Source organism: Lygodium microphyllum, chromosome 7 (assembly GCF_053477565.2).
Source record: "Lygodium microphyllum isolate KBCC chromosome 7, Lygodium_microphyllum_v1.1.10, whole genome shotgun sequence".
In the NCBI taxonomy this organism is placed as follows: Eukaryota; Viridiplantae; Streptophyta; class Polypodiopsida; order Schizaeales; family Lygodiaceae; genus Lygodium; species Lygodium microphyllum.
This window is the reverse complement of record NC_141141.1, coordinates 63,808,449-63,831,374: the sequence shown is the minus strand read 5'-3', so window position 1 is coordinate 63,831,374 and position 22,926 is coordinate 63,808,449.

Here is a 22,926-nt window from a genome sequence, read left to right as displayed (position 1 = left end):
CCCTTCCCAGGACTTTGAAGAGGGGACGGTGAAGCCATAAAGACCCCCGCAAGACCCATCGAAAAGGCTTTCGCAAGAAGATTTTAAAGCCGCAAGCCGTCCGAGATTAAATTCCGTGCCGATTCGATTTTTCTTGAAAGACTCCTAAAGCCTTGCCGCAAGCACCATCCCGAAAAGGAAATCTCCCGCATACAAGGATAAAGGCAGAGGTCGGAAGGCCGCATTCCGAGGGCCGTCACTCCGTAGACCACAAGGCAAATCGGAAGTCGAATTTACGACTACGATGGCCCCAAAAAGATCACAAGGTGCGACCGCGGAAGGCTCATCTCCGAATGTACAAGTGGACATCTCCCCGACTCCACAAGTCCAGGTTCTTTCGAGTTATTTCCGCATAAGGAAAAGATTAGGCGCGCTTAGCTCATAAAGGCAATTGCATTTTTACGTTTAATTTTAATGCATACGGAAATTGGAAAGAAATACATGTGACAAAGCATCTCCTGAAACATTAGGTAAGATTGAAATATGTCGTGAATTTGAACGAGTAGAAGGCTAGTTGCATGTAGTTCTGGTACCTTATCAAGGTAATGAGTCTAAACTTAGGCAAAGAAATGGAATTTATAAGTACATTATCTTCCGTCCTAGACATGGTGGAAATAAGCGTGCGCCGCACATTAGGCAACATACTTCTCATAATGATTTCATAGGAAAAGGTTAGCACCTTAAGGTATCATCCGGAAAGAAATAATAGAGTACTAAAGTGAACGTATGGACTTGCAAATAGCTTGTAAGATGGAATAAATTAACACTAGTTTTGTATGAGTTTCATTGACTACTTCGTAGCTAGGAGAATGTTGTGTATTGCGTAGTCGTCATGTGAAAAATGTCATTCATTAAGAGCCGCAATTAGGAGTCAAAGCATAAGATGCCAAAGTGTAGACAACAAGGTTGTAGGTACGACTATTGATGTAAGACCTAGTAGGTCCTAGGCAAAGTTAGTAGCCAGATTATCGTGCACCAAAGAAAGATAAAGTTATCATGGGCCATGTGATGCGTAAAGGCAATAAATCGCATGTTTACGCGTGTTGGTGTAGATGTAAGTATTGTTACCCGTTAGATTTAGATTATTACCCTTGAGAAGGATCATCCTTGTCGCAAGACAAGCATAATTGAATTGACTAAGTAATCTAAACCACAAGGATTCGTATGGACATGATTGAGTCGATATGATAGGAATCCTAAGTGTTAACTAGGGTTTAGTGCAATTCGACCTAGCTTTAGACAAAAACCGTGATTCTAAAGATCCTACACATGTTCACAAAATGTCGAAGCAATGGGATGTTCATGCATGAAATGATCTAAGGTTTTATCCTAAGGATCATGACGAAACTCCGACGGAGTTGCATAGTTCTAGAACCATGGGCCAACCTAATTAGGAATGATTTGGAGGATACCCTAAAACCCTGTTACTCGGCTGGGGTAAATTCCGTGACCGGAAAACGCTAAACAATGGGTAGAATAATCCCGTGGAATAGATGCAATACATGTGCAAAAAGCTGCAACTTTGTATAGACTTGAGATTTGCCCACAAGAGAGTTTTGTCATCTCTCGAAATGAGGTTGGCAAGTTATTGAAAGAATTTAACTTATAAGAGGATGAGTAATCATCCTGTTACTCACTTTTCTTGGGGGATAATTGCCAAGGAAAAGGAAAGTTAGGTATTTACCTTGAAGCAAATGACCAGACAATAAACTAAAGCGACATGGTCGTTGGAATCTACTACAACAAGACCTAAAGTATTGGTAGGGTATGACCCTAACCCAAGAATGATAGGAATCTTGCCAAGTTGCAATTGATTCCGGATCGAATGCGGGTTGCATTCAGAGAAAAGGAGTCACTCCTTAACAGTTGCCAGCTAAACGACCATTGAAATTGATTGTGCTTGTAACAGTTTAGAAAGGACTGTTTGCATTGTTTGCTTAATGAACTAAAGGATGAAAATACATCTAAATACTTCAGGTTGAAGGCCTGAAGGGAGAGGCAGCTTCAGTTACCCCCGACTGCCTGCCTAACCCTAACCAAGGGGGTTGTTAGCCGCGCCGGGAACGTGGACCGAACCCGCTGCGAGAGGTCTCTCCGTTGAGTTCTACTTGGAGCAGGAGGACGCTTGGGTGCCAGAGGGGGATCTGGCCGTAAATCCCTCGCCTTCCGGGCCCTGCACAAGAGACTAACGTGACTCGGGATTGGATCTCGAGGCCCGCATACTAGTCTACGGGCAGAAACTTGGATTAGTGATCCCTGGTGGATTACTGGATAGCCTTCGGGCGGATTATGAATACGCCTACAGGCGGGAACTCCTTGTATTGCAAAGATAAAAGGATAAAATGATAATAAAGAAGTTGTTTGGCATTGTTTTCTTTATGTCCTGTGATAAGATTACGTGAAGGAACCAGTGCTTAACAGGGTTAATCAAGGAAGCTGTTTGTTATATGTCAAACTAATGTGGTAGGTAATTACATAACTAAAACAAACCGAGGAAAGTGCGGAGGATGGACCATGGGTCCGTCCTATGGATGGGTGGTCCCGGTTAGCCGGGAACTTTTCTCAAAGTCTTCGACGAACAGCAGGTTGATCTTCAGCATCAAAGCGAATAACGAAGACGATGACCTAGAGTTACATCCTACCCGATTTACGTTGTTTTAGGGGAACGGAATGGGACTATGCCTTATGGCAGAGAGGTCGAACCTTGCATCCCTCTCGTTTCCCATTCTCCTTGAACCAAGTGCAGCGTGAATCCGCTTCGGACCGGGCGCTTCTGCGTAAAGTAGTTCGCTCGGGTCTGACGCTAGTTGTTGCTAGCTAATGACCAAACAGGAAAACCCAAATTCAGGTCGATCCTAAGTGGGAACGGCCAGGATACTTCCGCTACGTGGCAGACGCGGGAAGACCTAGATCGCAAGTCCCGTAACATTCCATGGGAGTGCCGCGTGGAGCTTTCTAGACATCCTTCCCGATGGACTGCTAAGACGTGTCCGGAATGATTCTAGCGGACACGTTACAAAGAGTTTGATATAAGGGACCTTGGTTTGTTGAGGTACTTCTTGGGTATTGAGGTTATTGACACACCTCATGGTATATGGCTGATACAAAGGCAATATGCATTGGAGATGTTGGAAAAATATGGCATGACAGGATGCAAACCAGCTGATACACCATTGGATCAAAATGTTAAGTTGATGGATGATGGATATTATGTTGAGGATGTCACTATGTTCAGAAATATGGTTGGTAGTCTTATCTACTTGACCATTACAAGACCAAACTTGAGTTATGTTGTTGGATTGATAAGTCAATTTATGCAGAAACCATGCAAATCACATTTGGATGTAGTGAGAAGAGTTCTTAGATATGTGAAGAAGACAGCTGGATTTGGCTTGTTTTATGAAAAAGGAATCAAGCCTACATTGTTTGGATACTCAGATGCAGACTGGGCAGGTAGCTCTATGGATAGAAGATCTACTAGTGGCTATGCATTCTCATTTGGATCAGCCATGGTAAGTTGGAGCAGTAAGAAGTAACCTACAGTTGCTCTATCAAGCACTAAAGCAGAGTATAGAGGCATTGCATTGGCATCATGTGAGTAGACATGGCTGAGATTGATCTTATATGACATGGGGATAGAGATTGATGGTGGAGTCATTATGTATTGTGACAATGTTAGCAGCATTATGTTTGCAAGAACCCAGTCTACCATGCAAGAACAAAACACATAGAAGTGCACTATCATTTCATTAGAGAAAAACTTATTGATGGAGATATTGACTTGGTCCATGTGAAAACAAATGACCAAGTTGCTGATATCTTTAGAAAAGCACTAGGTAAATATAAGTTTGAGTACTTCAGGAGTGCACTTGGAGTCTTATATGTGCAAGCTCATTCTGAGCTTGAGGGGGAGTGTTGATAAATATAACATATCCTAAGTCATATCCTATGGTTTTATGTATCTAAAGTACAATCGTATGTAAAGTGTCCTTAAGCTTGGGGTATCTATCTTTTGAGGATACCATTTTGTGGGTGTGGACTGTTGGAGAAATAGAGAAGAATAATGGAGGAGAAGAAGACATTGAGCTCTTGGCTTCTCATCTGATTGACCTCACCAACTCCCTCCACTTTGGTTTTTAGATGAGGGTGTGCCGTGTCGTGGGGAGGTGAGGTGGGTTGGGGTGGGTTGAGTGGGGTTTTTTGAGGTGAGGTGGGGTGGGATGGATAGAGAGGGGTCTTTTCATGGGGTTGCCATGTTGTGGGGGGGACTTGGGTGGAGTGGGTTTTTTTTTTTTGGGACGAGGGGGGGATTGTGCCATGTCATGGGGAGGGGCGGGGGGTTGGGTGGAGCGGGGTTTTCTTAGGGGGGAATGGTACGCCATGTCATGAGGTGAGGTGAGGTAAGGTGGGGTGGGATGGGGTAGGGTGAGGTGATGTGGGGAGGGGGGGAGTTAGGGTGGAGTGGGGTTTTTTTGGGGGGGTGAGGTGGGCTGGGTTGAGCGGGGTTTTTTGAGGTGAGGTAAGGTGAGGTGGGGTGGGGTGGGAGGTTTTTGGGGGGGGGGATGAGGGTGTGCCATGTCGTGGGGGGGTGAGGTGAGGTGGGGTGGGGTGGGAGGTTTTGGGAGGGCGGAGAGGGGGGATGAGGGTGTGCCATGTCATGGGCGGGGGGGGGGGGAGGGGGAAGGACTTGGGTGGAATGGGGGTTTTTTTTTTTTGGGGGGAGGGGGCGGGGGGTTGGGTGGAGCGGGGTTTTCTTAGGGGGGAAGATGCGCCATGTTGTGGGGGGGTGAGGTGAGGTGGGGTGGGGTGGGGTGGTGTGAGGGGAGGTGAGGTGGGGAAGGGGGGGGATTAGGGTGGAGTGGGGTTTTTTGGGGGAATATGGTGGGGTGGAGGGTTTTTTGAGGGGGGGTGTCAAGATTGTGGGAGAGAAGAAAGGAGTCTCACTTGTAGCTTTCTCACTTACACAATGGGGGAATACACACACAAGTGGAGGCTGAAAACAGTTTTCCTCTTCTTAGTTGTGTAAGCCAAAAAGAACTCAAGTACAAAGAAATAGAAGAACCCTATATATGGGTTTCAAACCAAACTCAACTAATTAAGGTGGCATACTAACTAAGCCATGAACTAGAGTAGATAAGGATAGCTATCATCTAGCTATTATTCATGGGCGGTGTACCAACCGCATCTGCAGCTAACAAGTCGGTGACATAAATGCACAACGGTCACCCTGGCATATCACGAGTGGAGCTCGATATCTCAACACTTCCCCTCCAGCTCAATCCCGATTCTTGCACACCAAGCAGGTCTTTGAACTTGCACAGCTTCTCTGCGCCCAATGCCTTCGTGAATATGTCAGCTACCTGATCCTCTGTGCTGACATAAACTAGATCAATAAGACCTAGTAAAACCCTCTCCCGCACATAGTGATAATGCACCTCAATGTGCTTTGTTCTAGCATGATAGACTAGGTTATTTGCCAAGTGTATACTACTCATGTTGTCATAATAAATGACAACTGGCCCATCTGTAGGCTAATGCATATCATAAAGTAGCTTATGCAACCAAGCTACCTCACATGCAGCCATTGTTGCACCCCTGTACTCCGCCTCTGTGCTCGACAAGGTAATTGTAGGTTGTTTCTTGCTGCTCCAAGTGACTGCAACACTCCCAAAAGAGAACACATATCCACTGGTAGATCATCTATCAGAAATACTACCAGCCCAATCAGCATCAGTGTATCCATGCAACTATATCTGAACCCCAGTCTCATAAAATAGTCCATACTGCAATGTGGACTTCAGATACCTAAGTATGCGTCTAGCCGCATCCAAATGCAGCTTCCTTGGAGCCTGCATAAACTGACTTACCAATCCAACAACATAGCTCAAATCTGGCCTGGTAATAGTCATATAAATAAAACTTCCTACTATGCGTCTGTACATAGTAGGGTCTTCGAGAAGCTCACCTACATCTGCGCTCAGCTTCACATTCTGCTCCAAAGGAACTGCAATAGGCTTACAGCCTGTCATCCCATATTTGGACAGCATGTCCAATCCATACTGCCTCTGCAAGAGCCGTATCCCACTTGGTGATCTAATCACCTCAATGCCCAAGAAATAACGCAGCTCTCCCAAACCCTTCATCTCAAACTTCTGCTTCAATAGCATTTTCACATGAAGGATATCTTCATCACTATCACCTGTCATAATCAAATCATCGACATAAATGACAAGTAGCATAATACCTTTCTCTATTTTTCTCACATAAAGTGAGAAATCTGCCTTGGAAATTTGAAAGCCAATAGTGACAAGATATTGTTCTATCTTGTCAGACCATGCTCTAGGTGCTTGCTTCAAGCCATACAAGGCTTTCTTCAACCTGCAAACAAACTCAGGATGAACAGCATGCACATAACCTGGTGGCTACTCCATATAGACCTCTTCTTGCAAATCACCATGCAAGAAGGCATTATTTACATCCATCTGATGTAAAGACCATCCCTTTGATGCAGCCATAGCAATGACTGCTCTTACGGTTGCCATCCTTGCAATCGGACTGAATGTTTCTTCATAATCAATGCCATATGTTTGTGCATATCCCTTGACTACTAATCTTGCCTTGTATCTATTCACAGAACCATCTGCATTGTGTTTCACCTTATAAACCCACTTACAACCAATTGCATTCTTATCTTTAGGCAAAGGTACCAATTTCCATGTAGCATTTGCTTCCAAGGCATCCATTTCTTCATCCATGGCTTTCTCCCATTTTTCTTTTCCCATGGCTTGCTCAAAAGAAGTGGGTTCTGGTTCCTGTATCACTTTGACCATATAGGCATAGTGAATGGCTGTAAATCCATCATATTTCAGCCTATCCACAGGATACCTAGCTCTGGTAGACCTGCGCAAAGTAGGTTCACTCCCAGGTGCTCTCAAAACATCCCTGGTCTTCCTTACTCCAGGTGTAACAATAGAAGGAATACCCAACTCATCATTAATGCTATGTTCTGAGCCACTGGATTCACCATCCACATAAGAGTGACCTGCATTCACATCAAACATGGGCTGATCTACCTTCTCTTTTCCTTTTTGTGATACCTGCATACCACTATCTGCATTGTTTTGAGGAGATTCTCGTGATCTCAATCTGCCTGTCCATGGTGATAAAAGTGGACCACTGCTAGAGAACACTCCAGGTCCACTAATATTTTATGACTGCTGTTGTGAATTCTGTGCAGCATTACCATTTTGTGCATCTACATCATCAATCACATTTACTGGTTTATACCAGCTACTCATCTCATCAAAAAAAACATCTCTGCTCACTATAAACTTACGAGTAGAAGGGTTATAGCATCTATATCCTTTCTACTCTACAGAGAGTAACCAATAAAGATGCACTTCTCAGCTTTTGGATCCAACTTGGATCTCAACTCATCTGGCACATGAACATAGGCAATGCAACCAAAAATTTTCAAATGAGAAATATCTGGTTTCCTACCAGTATACCTCTCCTCTGGAGTCATCCCATGTATTGATGCAGTGGAAGTCATGTTCATTATGTAGACTGCAGTAGCAACTGCTTCAGCCCAGTAAAAATCTGGCAAGTCTTTTTCGTTGAGCATGGCACGAGATACCTCTCCAATATTCCTATTTTTCCTTTTTGCAATTCCATTTTGTTGTGGGGTATGACTGCATGAATATTGCTGCTTTATGCCATGCTCCTGCAGGAACCTTGCAAACTCATTTAAGAGGTACTCTCCCCCTCCATCTAACCTTAGGCATTTTATTTGCAGGTCTGTTTCTTTTTCAACCATAGCTTTAAGAGCTTTGAAATGCCCAAACACTTCACTTTTCTTTTTCATAAAATACACCCAAACTTTTCTACTATAGTCATCAATAAAAGTGACAAAATAATGATAGCCTCCAATAGATGCAGCTTTAGTAGTCCACACATCAGAGTGGATTAATTCCAATGGCTTCTTACTCTCTTGAACATGTCTAGGAAATGGTTTCCATGCCTATTTTCCAAATTGACAGGCTTCACATACCTTATGCATTTTTGCAACCTTGAATTTAGGCAATCCTGCAACAATATTTTGGGCTTGCATTGATTTAAGTCGTTGTACATTAACATGACCAATACGTTTATGCCAGATATCAATATCTGCAACTACACCGGTCCCATGTACAAACATTGTTGCACTCAATTCAGGCATGTCTGCATCCAACGTAAACATTCTGCCCTTCTTCTTTCCTTTTTCTATCAAGCGACCTTTATTTTTCATATCCTCAACAAAGCATCCATGAGAATTAAATCCGACCTGCAAGCCATGCTCAACCATTTGACCAATAGAAACCAGGTTCTTGGTGATATTCGGGACATGAAATACATCCGACGGGTATTTCTTTTTCCCATCATGCATAGACAAAGGAATTTTTCCAATCTGCACAATAGGATGTGCAGTATCATCACTAGTCTCCACAAATCCTAGTTTTTCCATTTTTCTTGCATCCTGCATCCATTCTGTGTGACCTATCATGTGGTTTGATGCACCGGAGTCAACATACCACACATCGTTGCTTTCTTCTGCACTTGTCACAGAATTGGTCATATGCTACACCATAGACAAATGCTCATTTCTGTCATCACCCTGTCTACTAGAAGATGCATAATTTCCTTGTTGCAATTTTCCATTCATGATGTCATTCTGCTTTTTATAGCAGTCTTTAGCCATATGACCCATTTTACCACAATAGTAGCATTCAACATTGCTGTTTGCATTTTGGCCTCTTTGCCATCCACCACGACTTCTTTGGCTCGCCTTGCCTCTAGAGTTACCACGTCCTCCTCCATAGGACTGGTTTTCTTGAGTTTTCTGCATATTTTGATTTCTACCACGACCTCCAGATCGGCCTCCTCTACCTCTGCCTCTACCTCTTCCAGCATTTGAGTAGAAGACAGCTTCTTTTGAAGTTCCTCCTGAAGAAGATGCACCACCATTTCTCTGCTCCTCAGAAATTAGAAGAGCAATCAACTCCTCAAAATCAGAAAATCTTTCACGGACGGAAATCGATGTTCGAAACTGTGCATAATCCTTTCCTAGACCATTGAAGGTCACAGAAACTAAATCATCATCTTTCACTGGCGACCCAATGGAAGCAAGTGCATCTGCAATCTTCTTTACCTTCATGTGGTAGTCATTGATGCTTATACTTTCTCTTTGCACATTGTGCAACTCTTGCTTGAGCTGCATTTTCTTGGCTTGCATATTTGTGCTATACATTTTTGACAAAGTATCCCATGCCTCCTTTGGCGTACTTGCATCCTGAATATGCACAATCATAGAGTCTGAAATACTGATAGACAGCCAGTATATAACTTTTCAGGCTCTCTCATGCCATCCTTTAAATGCCTGCATTTCTTGTTGATTGGGAACATCAGGAAGAACTGGTTCTTCTTCGTTTCCTGCAACGAATTCCCAATATCCTTTTCCCATAAGAAAATTCGTCATTCTAAACTTCCATGCTTGGAAGTTGTTCTTGTCAAGCTTTTTAGTGACAATCTATGAAAGAGAATCAAACGCCATTACAGAACACTACAAAAAATTCTGTCACTGCAAAAAACACAGCTTCAGCCTCACAAGGGCAAATCTGTAAAACTGACGAAAGTGGTATTTGACCACATAGTCACTTCCTATGAAAATTTTGCATCAACAGGCAACAAGGATGATTCTGTAACTCCCAATGTCTCTACACACAGGCATACGATGCAATTTCTATAGTAACTTTTCACCAAAAGTGTAGAATAGTGGTCGCACAGCAAAAAACAGGGCCTTTTCCTGAGTGCATGCGGAAAACTTACTCCTCCAAAACAGGCTCCGAAATGGCCTCGAATCAAAAAAACACCGCGAAGGGCGTCTCAATCTGAGACAATGCACTCTTGCACTTTCCAGCTGTGCTACCTGTAGAGACTTGCTCCCAAACTCAAAAAATGAAAGCAATACTGGTCCTTTTACTAGAACGCCGCGAACTTGGTTTGCTTTCTTGAGCTCCTTACCACGAACCAGGCTTTGATACCATGTCAAGATTGTGGGAGAGAAGGAAGGAGTCTCACTTGTAGCTTTCTCACTTACACAATGGGGGAATACACACATAGGTGGAGGCTGAAAACAGTTTTCCTCTTCTTAGTTGTGTAAGCCAAAAAGAACTCAAGTACAAAGAAATAGAAGAACCCTATATATGGGTTTCAAACCAAACTCAAATAACTAAGGTGGCATACTAACTGAGCCACAAACTAGAGTAGATAAGGATAGCTGTCATCTAGCTATTATTCATGGGCAGCGTATCAACCACATCTGCAGCTAACAAGTCAGTGACATAAATGCACAACGGTCACCCTGGCATATCACGAGTGGAGCTCGATATCTCAATAGGGGGGGATGAGGGTGTGTCGTGTCGTGGGGGGGTGAGGTGGGGTGGGGTTGTGCCATGTTGTGGGAGGGGGGGATGCGGGTGTGACATGTCGTGGAGGGGGGATGAGGGTGTGTCGTGTCATGGGGGGTGAGGTGGGTGGGGTTGTGCCATGTCGTGGGGGGGCGGGGGTTGGGTGCAGTGAGGTTTTCTTAGGGGAGGAAGGTGCGCCATGTCGTGGGGGGGTGGGGTGGGGTGAGGTGAGGTGAGGTGGGGAGGGGAGGGGGAGGGAGGGTTTTAGGGTGGAGTGGGGTTTTTCGAGGGGGTGAGGTGGGGTGGATTGAGAGGGGTTTTTCGAGGTGAGATGAGGTGGGGTGGGGGGTTTTTGGAGAGGTTGGGGGGAGGGATGAGGGTGTGCTATGTCGTGGGGGGTGAGGTGGGTTGAGCGGGGTTTTTTGAGGTGAGATGGGGTGGGATGGATGGAGTGGGGTTTTTTTTTAGGAGGGGGGGTTGTGCCATGTTGAGGGGGGGGGGGGGGGATGAGGGTGTGCCGTGTTGTGGGGGGCTGAGGTGAGGTGGGGTTGTGCCATGTCGTGGAGGTGTGGGGGGTTGGGTGGAGCGGGGTTTTCTTAGGGGGGAAGGTGCACCATTTCGTGGGGGTGAGGTGAGGTGGGGTTGGGGGGTAGAGCAGGGTTTTCTTGGGGGGGAAGGTGCGCCATGTCATGGGGGGTGAGGTGAGGTGAGGTGAGGTGAGGTGGGGGAGGGGGAGGGGGAGGGGGAGGGGGTTTAGGGTGGAGTGGGGTTTTTTTGGGGGGGTGACGTGGGGTGGGTTGAGCAGGGTTTTTTGAGGTGAGGTGAGGTGGGGTGGGGTGGGGGGTTTTTTGAGAGCCAGGGAGGGGGGGATGGGGGATGAGGGTGTGCCGTGTCATGGGGGGTGAGGTGGGGCGCAGTTGTGCCATGTGGTGGGGTGGGGGAATGGACTTCGATGGAGTGGGGGGTGAGGTGGGATGCGGTTGTGCCATGTCATGGGGTGGGGAAACGGACTTCGGTGGGGGTTTTTTTTTTTGGGAGGGACGGACTTCATTAGGGTGGGGGTTTTGTTTTGGGGGGGCGGGGGGTTGGGTGTGGGGTGGTGTGAGGTGAGGTGAGGTGAGGTGGGGAGGGGGGGTTAGGGTGGAGTGGGTTTTTTGGGAGGCTGAGGTGGGGTGGGTTGAGCAAGTTTTTTTGAGGTGAGGTGAGGTGGGGTGGGGTGGGGGTTTTTTGAGAGGCGAGGGGGGGGGGAGGGTGGGGGGGGCAGGGGGTTGGGTGAAGTGGGGTTTTCTTAGGGAGGGAAGGTGTGCCATGTTGTGGGGGGGTGAGGTGGGGTGGGGTGGATTGAGCGAGGTTTTTTGAGAGGGCAGCGGCAGGGGGGGATGAGGGTGTGCCATGTCGTGGGGGGGTGAGCTGGGGTGGGGTTGTGCCATGTTGTGGGGGGGTGGGAGGTTAGGTGGAGCAGGGTTTTCTTAGGGGGAGAAGGTGCGCCATGTTGTGGGGGGTGAGATGAGGTGGGGTGGGGGGTTTTTTGAGAGGCAGGGAGGGATAAGGGTGTGCCATGTCATGGGGGGTGAGGTGGGTTGAGTGGGGTTTTTTGAGGTGAGGTGGGGTGGGATGGATGGATCCGAGTTTTTTCAGCTCAAAAGCAGAAGTAGAGGCAGAGACATAAGTAGGAGTAGAGGACATAACAGAGAGCTTGTTCTTTTCCTATAGAACACCCACAGATGTATAAATAGACCTGAAGAGGATGAAAGTGACAATGCAGATGAAGATTATGAAAGCGAGCTAGAAAGATCTATCCTATCCTACTCACAGAAGGCAGAGATGAGAAAGACGTTCTTGAGGTTCTTGAAGCCTCAGAAGTAGAAGATCTATTTGACACAGTGATTGTGGTAGCCTTTGGATTGATCCAAGAATCATGTCATACGTAAAGCCTTTATAAGAAATAGATTAAAAAGAATATGCCTTCCTTCAGTAGTGACTCTCATCGCCCAAAGTTGCCCTTCCTTAAAGAGGATGATGATGATGCACCTTACCAACAACCCCTAGCCCTGTAGCTCAAACGGAATGCATGAAGTTTTTGTTATGTGACATTCTTGGATGCATCTTCAGAAGATGAATTCTTGAGCCAAGAATTAACTCATTCCCAACCCAAACACGAAACCTTAATGATATCCTTTCAGCCTCCCAAAGAGCAAGCTAAGCCTCCATTAAAAGACAATAGTAGTTCCAGTGCATTATCAAAAGATAAGACCACTCCCTTGAAGGAGTCAGATCTCTATCTGGAAGCAATCCATGGGACATTTATCCATGAAGTAGAAGGTGAAAGGAAATTGACATTCCTGGATGCTGACGGTACTGAACGTCACCTAAAAGTAGGTCTAAATCTTCCATAATAAGAACTAGAGGTCCTGTGAGACTTACTAAAGGAGAACTTAGATGTGTTTGTTTGGTCATATAAAGACCTTAAGGGGATTGACCCTACAGTCTGTCAACATTACATTGACCTTGAACCAGATGCCAAACCTGTGAGGCAAAGGCAAAGGCATATGAATCCCAATTATTCTATTTTGGTGAAGGCTGAATTACTAAAGCTTCTGGAAGCTAAGTTCATTTATCCAGTAGCTAACAGTGAATGGGTTTCGCCCATTGTGGTTGTATCCAAGAAGAACGGGAAAATTCAAATATGTGTGGACTTTCAAAAGATGAACTCGAAGACAAAGAAGGATAATTTCCCTATCCCTTTCACAGGCCAATTGTTGGATATAGTAGCAAGCGATGAGTTGCATTCCCTCTTGGATGGATTCAGCGGATACAACCAAGTCTAAATTGTAGAAGAGGACCAATCCAAAATAACCTTTACAACAAAATGAGGAACCTATGCTTACAGAGTGATGCCGTTTGGGCTCTTAATTCTCCTGCTACCTTCCAATGAGTAATGATAGCTGCCTTCCAAAACCATTTGTGTAATTTCATTGAGGTGTATCTCGATGACTTCTATGTCTATAGCCTAATCCAGGAGCATTGGGGACACCTAGAGCAATGTTTTGACATATGCCAAGAGTATGGAATCACTCTCAACCTCGACAAATGTGTTTTTGGTGTCTCCTCAGGAGTTCTTCTGGGTCATATTGTCTCTGCACAAGGGATCGCAATAGACACGGCAAAGATTGCCACCTTGAGAGCATCAACAAACCTCAAGCAATTGAGAGAATTTCTTGGCCATGTGGGCTACTACAGAAGATTCATTACACATTTTGTAACAAAGGCAACCACTCTACACAAGATCCTCAAGAAAGATACGGATTTCTTTTGGACTAATGACTGCGAAGAAGCTTTTAACACCCTAAAACAGTGCCTCATCAGAGCACCCATCCTACAGCCTCCTGACTAGACAAAGGAGTTTCATGTTCACATAGATGCATCGGTCAAAGGGCTAGGCATTGTCTTATGCCAAAAGGGCCCCTCTAAATTAGTTTAACCAATCTATTATGCAAGTCGAAAAGTAACTGACAAAGAATGGAACTATATAGTGACAGATCTTGAGTGCTTAGCAATGGTGTTTGCATTGGAGAAGTTTCGACACTATCTACTGTCGACGCATTTCAAGTTTTATGTGGACCATGAAGCCTTGTCCTTCTTGATAAACAAAGAAGATGTCAAGGGAAGAATGATGAGATGGCTCCTCCTAATCCAGGAGTTTGATTTTGAAGTGGTCACTAAGCTTGGCTGTTCCCATGTCTTAGCCGATCATCTGTCACACGGATCCCTCAAACTGCAGAAGAGAAACAGGATGATCTGGACCTCCATGATACTTCCTTATTCTTGGTTGAGACTGTAACTCCCTCGTATGTAGACATAGCCAAGCTCCTGGCAACTCAAGAGTATCCCCCTGGCATCTCGAGGCGTGAGAAGAAGAAGCTTCTGTTGGAATGAGCCCCCTACATCTTTCTAGGTGGTGCACTGTACAAGAAAGGCAAAGATGAAGTGTTGCGAAGATGTGTTGCAGGAGACGAAATCGGCATAGTATTGAAAGCATGCCGTGATGAGCCATGTGGTGGACACTTTGTAGGAGAAGCGACAGCCAGAAAGGTTTTGCTCGTCACAGGATATTGGTGGCCGACCCTCCACAAGGATGCTTATGAGACTACTGCAAGAGATGCTATGCTTGTCAGTGAATGGGTCTGCCTACTAAATCCAGTGCCATGCCACTGCAGTCTATTCTTCCCCTAAAGCTGTTCGAGAAGTGGGGGGGTTGATTTCATGGGCCCCATTGATCCGCCAACTAGACGGAAGCAGAATAGATACAACTTGGTTTGTACATACTATGTAACAAATTGTTGCGAAGCTAAAGCTCGGAAGTGAGATGATGGAAATAGCGTGGCATTGTTCCTGTACGAGAACATTATCACCCGTTTTGGTATTCCCCTAGAGCTCCTAAGTGATAGAGGTACCCACTTCCTTAACAAAATTATGGAAGAATTGACAAAACTCTATAAGATTCACCATCGTAAGTCCACCCCCTATTACCCCAGAGCCAATGGCCAAATTGAAGTCACCAATCATATCCTCTGCTCTATCCTAATAAGGATGATTGTCACGCATCATCGTGATTGGGATGATCGATCTACAAAGGCCCGCTAAGCATACAAAACCTCCCATAAGGCAGCTACAGGACAAACCCCTTTCCAGTTGGTATATGGAACAGAAGTCGTCTTCCCTGTTGAGTTGGAGTTGCCCTCTTTGCGAATGGTAGTCAAAGAATGCCTTAGAGATTATGAGTCTCTTCAGCGTTGCCTGTTGCATTTGGAATGTTTGGATGAGATTTGGTGGATGGCCCTACAGTGTATGGAAACCACTCAAGCGCGACACAAGGCCTATCATGACAGCTTCATCAAGCACAAGGAGTTCAAAGAAGGTGATCTTGTCTTGGTTTATGATTCCCGATTTGGCAAGTTTCTTGGCAAGCTTTAACAACGTTGGATGGGTCCCTATAAGGTACTTACTATCAATCCTAATGGTTCTGTCCAAGTGTAAGCTATCGACATTTCTGAGGATCCCTTTTTGATCAATGGCTATTGCCTGAAGAAGTACTTTCCTCCCTGGGGATCTTGACAATCACAGTCAACCCACCCTTTGTCTTTTGGGGATTGCACTGTCCTTCTCTTCATGCTCTTGATAGGCCTTATGATCTTCCTCATGAGGCGGTCTCGTTGTGCTAGCCCCTCTTAGACGCCTCCCATCCTTACTCTTTTCTCCTCTCATTTGATCTAGCAATGGTGATGTGGATGGTCCTGACATATGGTATTTCTATTATTCTCTTTCTTCACGAAAGAAAAAGAAGATATATCGGTCATGGGAGAAAAGGGCTTAGATCCCTGTCATGCTGACCTACTCTTCGAGGCAAGGTGGAAATACCCTCGGGGGTAGGACGAAAAGAAAAAAAAGAAAAACAAATTGTTATGGGAGAAAAGGAAGCAATTCCCTATCATAGCAGGCCTCCTTTCAAGAAAAGTTGGTAAACACCCTTGGGCAGGAAGCTGGCTGTGGAAAAGGTGGTAACACCCCACAGTTCTGGATAGTTGACTCACCAGCAGAACTTCTTTAGATACAATTTCAAGCCACCTCCCTTGGTGCGCTGTCCCTGCAACTTCATTAGTCAGTTTGACTCTCTTTAACCAACAATCTTTCATACAAATCATCGAAGTACCAGACGTGTTGGCTACCTCCCTGGGTACGCCTCATCTTCAACACGCTGATGATAATAAGAGATAAAGATATCTTCATCACCAACCCCTTGAGCGATGTGAGCTTTCATCCTAACAGGATGGGATGTGAGTATGGTCTGCTCTTTGTATCTATCAGCGAGTGTAAGACAGAGGGTGGGGTGAGTGACTAGTCCTTTCCCTTCAATTCAAATGAGAGGTGTGATGTGTGAATGGAGAATTGCACGCACGGGTTGGGCCTCTCAATGCACAAAGCACGATCTGTTCTTGTGCACTGCACTATAACCCTGGCCTTCCTTCTTGCACCGTATGCCGGCACAGGGCGGGATGCACAGTTGTACGATCAAATGTGCATAAGGCATACAACCTCTGCACAAGTGACTATGAGGCTTACATCAATGGGTGTAAGGAACAGGATGCCCTCCACAACAAATTGTCTGTCTCAGAGGGGTTTGAGTGTGGCTGGTGTGTTCTCAAAACAATCATTGAGAGGTGTGTATTGAGGGACATTATGGCATTGGAGTTAGGTACATTCTCGTTTCCCTATGCACCCACGGGATGGGTCTTTGCCACCATCACATGCCACGTCACCCTGTTCTGTACACTACACAACAAGGCTCCTTGGCCTTCCTTCTCGCACTGTATGCCGACACCAGGTGGAATGCATGACTGCACCATCAATTGTGCACACTGGCATACTCCCTCCAAATCATTTTCTCCTTGTTGAATTCTACACCAAGCGTGAGTTATGGGATTTCATGCTTATTCATTGAGCGATGTGCGTCATGGGATGAGCGATTGTTCTATCATGCTCCTGAGTGCTCGTGAGCTGAGAATTCTATTCTTCATCATCGGCACTTGAATCAACGGACTCTACTGAGACAAAGCTATCTCCCTGGGTGCTGTTGCATGGTCCCTACCACATGCTGGACGTGTTCTGTGGCGAGCCATGGTACTTTCTGCTGTGACGATGGCTCTGATCTTCCTACATCAACAACGATGATTTCCTTCAACCATCTATGAAATGGGCCAAGTGTTCCTAACCCTACATTTTTGTTTGTCAGTGCATGTTATGTCTTAAGTGTGGGGACGCGTTCCTGCACGTCTGCTGTGCATACCCCCTACATATGTCATTACCCAATCATGCATTTCAACCATGTACTAGTTCTGTCTTTTTTGTTCGTATTTTTATTTTTTTTCCATGTGAACATGCCCTATTCTCCTCGGAATTCAATTTTGCTTGGATAGCCTTATTCGACCTTACACAATTCTCATTTTTCTTCCATCCTGTTTCGCCCTCTGGATTTTTTGTTATTAATTTTTATTGGAGTTTTCGAGCTTCATTTTCTTGTTTTTTCCATGTGAATGCCACCTAACTCCCCCGAAAATGCATTCCCACATGAGAGTCCTATGACTCACTGTTGTCCAGACATTCTTCTTTTTTACTGCTCTTTGTTCCGGTGCCCGGATCTTTTAATATTAATTTTCGCATCCCGTTTCGGGGGTGATTTTTGGATTTTTTCTATGTGAATGGGTCTTATCTTCATCGAAACTTTGTTTTGACATGATAAACCTGTCCGGAATGACTTTTCACACATTTTTAATTTTTTCCACACTTCATTTTGGTAAATAGATTTTACGATATTAATTTTTGTATTCATTTTCGGGCTTTATTTTTGCGTTTTTCCCATGTGAACGCTATGAATTGTTCTCGGACACCCCGTTGCACTTTTCCATTGTCTTCCCCTCGACTTCCTGCATAGTTTTCCTCTTTTGAGCATTTGGTTCCGGTGCACGGTTTGCATTTTTTGAAATTTTTTTGTCTATTTACGCCTGTGGTGCCTCTTGCATCGCGCGTGATTGTCTGTTTTTTCAATTTTTACTCATGACGGTGCGCCCGTCATGTCATCCCACACCCGTGCGGCCATCCCGACCCCCGTTGCTTCCTGCCATTGCAAATTTTTTTACCTCGCCTTGTGCTTATGCAAGGGATGAGGGGGGCTTCCTTGCTTCCTGTATGGTACTTAGCCAACATTATTAGATTTTAAATTCAAAGCGATGCCTGCTTATTTATCTTCAATTTTTAAGAACTTAAAAAACAGGCCATCACTAACTCCTCCTTTCTACATAAATGGTACACTCTCCGTCTTCAATGGGGACAAATGGGCTACCCAATCATGACCAATGCTGAGCAGAGATGTACCATCAAAACCTTTGAGTATGACCCTACTTATGTAGCTCCTACCTCCTCTAGAATATTGGCCATCAGACGCAATCGACCCTTAGAAGATCATAACATGGTCCACCACTATTTAGATCGAATCCTTACCAAGGAAGAGCTACACATCGCCAATAAGATCAACTCTAGTGACTTCCTAAAACTGATGTCCTGACCCACATTACCCACGTAGGTATTCGACCTCACAACATGGACCGACATGCTCATTTGGAATATAACTCACACTTTTACACTTGTCTCATGCAAAAATGAAGCACTGCAACATGTGGTTAACACCCTTAACCCTTCATCCTCCAATCCTAGGAAGGATTCACATCATTCTCAAGGGGGGAGGGGTAAGGTGGAAAAGATGGCACATATTAAACCTCAATCGAATTTTAAAAGCTATAATAAAGGCTATGGATAAGGTCAAAGAATGGATAAAAGAAGAACAAGCTCACTCGCAAGATGTTGAGCCTATCATTGAGGACGAGATCAATGAACTAAGAACCATGATCCCACCAGTCTCTACTACGTACTTGAGAGCAGGAGAGGCAACATCACCACATGCACAACCACATAGATAGAACATGGATACCATGAATAGACAAACATCCCAAGAGCATTGGTAGGAAGCGCATGAAGCAAAGGAAAGAAAGATGGTTGGAAATTTACTCACTACACTTACATCAATTCCTGTAACATTGCCACTGGGAGAAATGCTTAGGAAAAACCCTATTCTATGGCAAGTATTGAAGCAATGGGAAGAAAAACATAATAGACATGAAACCGCAAGACTTTCCTGACCATGATGCTGTGACGCACATACCAAGCCTAACATTAAACCCAATGTTTAAGTCCCCACAAGTGAATGCCTTTTGGGAAGGCACTGAGATGCATGTAGTCTTATGTGTCATTGCCCTATGTGATACAACATGAAAGGGGATAGTAGACATAGGAGCAGGACTAGTAGAAATTACACAATTCAATATCACTCTAGCAAATTGCATAAAAATCAAATCCTTCAAAGTCCTGAAGGATCAGCCTTTAAAGATAGTGGGAATTCAATTCTCCATGAACTTCATAGTCATGAAAGAAGTGGATTATGATATCCTGCTAGGCGAACCTTAGATGACAAATGCCCAAGTGATAGAGGATTGGGATAATGACCTGATATTCTTAGGCAATAGATCAGAAGCAGCCACTATAGAGATGGACATTTGGAAAACCTCACCAGTGGACCTAGATGCCATCTCTACCATGCTGAAGGGTGACTCAAAGGCCAAAAGCGATTATGGATCTCTAACTAAGTACATTCCTTGTCTTGGGGATTTGTGCAACCATATGCATGCATTGGCAACCATTGATCTACCATTCTCGAATGATGAGGATGAATATAGGTAAGCAGTAGACTCAACTAACAAAGCCACAACTTCTAATCTACCCACAGTACCCCTATGCATGATGGCTAGGAGTTCCATCAGGGGACTAATACCAATCACCTATCATGTCCCAACTAACAAATTGGAACTCCATAGAATCCTAGACTACCTATCAAGCGAGCTAGGTGGCGACCCAACTGCAAATCTAAAGCCCCTCAAGGATCTCATTGAGAGTAAGGAGTGGCGATGGACTAAGGTGTTAAACCTGTTATACAACTAGGCTCTCATTACAAGTAAGAGAAAACTTGAGGACATGAACCCTGAAAACAATGCACAGTCTCGAGTATGAGGATTCTAATGATGAGTATGAAGACTGTTGTTCCATCGATGAGGAAAGCAAAGAGAAAGTGGAGACCACAAAATATGACACTGATGGAAGAGTGATTGAGTAAATCAAAGTAGACTCTAAACCCCGAGAGATCAATGATTTTAGAGTGAACGAAGGAGTCATCAAGGTAGATTGTGACCAAACTTGGTTAGAGTACCTAGAGGTAGTAGATTATGAGCAAGCAGGATTAGTCCAACCTGGCACCACATCATTATTTGGAGTGGATTTAGTCTCGGAGCTATGACCACCAGGGGGATACCCTCGTCTAGTGAGGATTGGGAGTACAACTCCGAGTCAAAGGTAAGCTCTGATATAGCGATCTTGAAATACCTCAACCACCTAGGACCAAATGCATTAAGGGGACCTCCCAGTCCACCTAAGGCGCAAGAGGCTAAAGAAAGAGAGAAGGAAATAGTCATAGTCTTCAGAAGCTGACCAACAGAAGAGACCCCATGATTTTCCTAAAGCGCTTCACAAAGTTCAAGAAGGGTAATCGAATAGTGTTGTTAGTAGGAGCCAAGTGGCAAGGGTAGACAAGCGAACCCATTAAAAGACCACCAAAGTTAAGTCAACTTGGCAAAAGGGAAGGGGATAAGCCTCGACCCATGTACATAGCAGACGGCCTAACCAAGGAGGAAGAGACTAATCTCATAAATCTCTTGAGGAAATTATTGACATGTTTGCATGGTCCTTAGATGAGCTCAAAGGAATAGATCCGATTATCGTAACTCATAATATTCCAATGACCCCCAACAATACCAGTTAAGCAATGACCATACGCAAAGAATTCTAAGCATACACATGCAATGAAGGAATAGATTGATAAGCTACTAAATGTAGGATTCATTTACGAGATAGAGAACATGGACTGGGTATCACCCATAGTGATAGTCATGAAAAAGAATGGAAAGATTTGAGTGTGCATGAACTATAAAAAGGTCAACGTAGTTAAAAAGAGAGACAACTACCCATTGCCATACACTGAGCACATGCTAGAGAGAGTGGAAAGAAATGATGCCTATATTTTTCTGGATGGCTTCTCAAGCTATAACCAAGTGCAAATCCATTCAAATGATAGGCACAAGCTAGCATTTGCCACAAAATGGGGGGGGTTTGTCTACATAGTCATGTCATTTGGGCTAATCAATACCCCTTCTACTTTCCAGCACATCATGGTACAGATTAGAGGTATTCATCGATGCAGAAAAATCAGAAGCAAAAGACGGGGGCAAGAGGAAGACAAAGGACAAAGGCACACTAAGGAAAATTTGTAGACACAAAGAGTAGGAAAATTTCTAAATGTAAAAGGGAGGTGCACAAGGATAAGTGCACCTTAATATTTTTGCAAAAAGAGCACCATGTGCATTATAATTTATTTTATAAAAAGGTATCACCGTGCAAGTTGTAAAGAGAAGGAGAGGCATGGGTTAAGGCCAAGACTACTAGGAAAGGAGGAGAAAAAAGAGTGGAGGAATGGACAAAGGCCAGACCAAAAAGGGGATGGCTGCCCAAGGAGGAGGTAGAGCATGTATAAATGTCAAAAAGTGAATGAAGAAGCTCATTCTTTGTGTGTGGCCAAACTTGCTCTCTTCTTGTTTCTTGCTTTTTTCTTTGTTCTTATGTACGAGAGAGGGAGAGAGGGAGTGTGAGAGAGGGAGAGAGAGAGAGTATGTGTGTGTGTGTGAATGAGGGACCATGGAGAAGCTCTTCTTCACCTCTATTCAGCATCTCCTTCTTCTCTTCCCTTTTCTCATGCGCATAGCTATGGAGCTTGAAACTTGGAGCTTGGAGATGAAGCTTGCTTGAAAGCGCATCTTAGATCATTGAGCTACTAGCAAATTCGTGGGAGAAGGCAACTCAATGGGATTCAAAGGTAATGTCATTACACTCATGTGTGAGAGAGCATGCACGACTATATGAGAGGTACACATAGCTCTCAGCTTGAAACACTTGAAGCAGTAAGCGGTCCATGGGTCTTGGTGGTATGCTCGCAAGAGTCCCAACACCCCTACTAGTTATTGACATTCTGAGATGCATTATGTTGAGTTCATCTACCACAAGCAAACCCTCTTCCACGGTTGCCACTACCTCTTTTATTTGAATAGAATTCTATATCCCTCCCTTTTGAACTACTTAAACTACTAGCTAATCCCAATTTGAATTCTTCATGTATGAGCAATGAAACCAGCTCATTAAAATCCGATATCTCAAATCACACTGAGATAGAGGTGTCAAAAGATTAGTATTTGTGTCCTAAACCATTTAAGGTCACAGCTACCAAATCTTCATCATCTACATCAGCTCCCACTAGAGCTAACTAATCTGCAATGGTTTTTAATCTCGGTCACATAATCCTGTATGGATCATCCTTTCCTGTCCATTGTGTCAAACTTTTGCTTTGATTGGATTTTTCATGAACTAGTGGTCATGCCATAGTACCTTACCAAATATTCCAAGCATCCTCTAGTGACTTGCAATTCATTATCTGCATGACCATTGTATTAGAGATACATTAAAAAATCCAATGCAACACTCTTCGGGCTCTTTCCATCCATGCATGATGTGTCCCAAGCTAATTAATAACCTTTGCCAATAAGAAAATTCTCTAGTCTGAACTTCTCAAATGGCATAGTTATTATTGTCTAGCTTCTCACCCGCTATTTATGTAATGTTGTCACCCCTCTCAGCATTTGTCATCTTTGCAACTAAAGTTATTTAATGCAATCTT